We start from the raw sequence: 842 nt of genomic DNA on the forward strand, positions 1-842 counted from the left end.
GGGGACATTAGCTCAGACTGGCATGAAGAGCAGTTGCACCATTAGTATCATATCCCACTGAGGTGGAAACCCTGTATTTAGACATCAGTCTGGCAGGAGACCTGTTAATCTTGGAGAATGGAAGGTGGCGTTATGAGTGTAGTCAGCAGGAGCAAGCTACTCCATGGACAACAGGTACCTGTAGCATGAATATGCCTGTAGTGAGGATTTCAGTATCCAGCACTGTTATCCTTGAACAGCTGTCTGTGAGCATGGATACCCATATGGCTCATGAATGGCTGTTCATTTTCCAGCAGTGTATGCTCTGCCAAGGAACCACAGTACCACAAACTCCCAGTACAGGCCAAGGACACAAGCAGCAGAAAGCTCCATGGCAATGTGTAAGCAGATGAAATGTATCTGCTTAGGGCTATGCAATGCCTGAGCACAGCACTTGCCCTGATGTTGGGGGCTTAGGGGGAAGAAACAGCTCCAGTGACAGAGAGCCCTATACAGGGCCAGACTGGTCCTGGCCTCCCTCCCCCTCTCCACCATCAGGTACCTGCTAGGCATTATGTAGCTTCTGAACTCCTACACAAGTATTTCAAAGTCTGACTCAAATTTCTGCTCTGGTTGGTAGCAGATACCTATGCCAAGGTAACACAATACATCCAAGCAAACACAGTTGTTTTTGTTCCTGGATGTCTGGTTCACCTTAGTGTGCAGATGTGGTGCTGGAAGCACCTGGTGGAAACACAAGAGCTTTTTTGCATGCAGGAGACTTGGCGCATCACTGCCCTCACCACCCTCCATGTTTTGCAGCAACTGCTGAACAAAGCATAGAGTTCAAATGCAAGGGAATA

The sequence above is a fragment of the Ammospiza caudacuta genome, chromosome 5, assembly GCF_027887145.1.
Source record: "Ammospiza caudacuta isolate bAmmCau1 chromosome 5, bAmmCau1.pri, whole genome shotgun sequence".
NCBI classification, from domain to species: Eukaryota; Metazoa; Chordata; class Aves; order Passeriformes; family Passerellidae; genus Ammospiza; species Ammospiza caudacuta.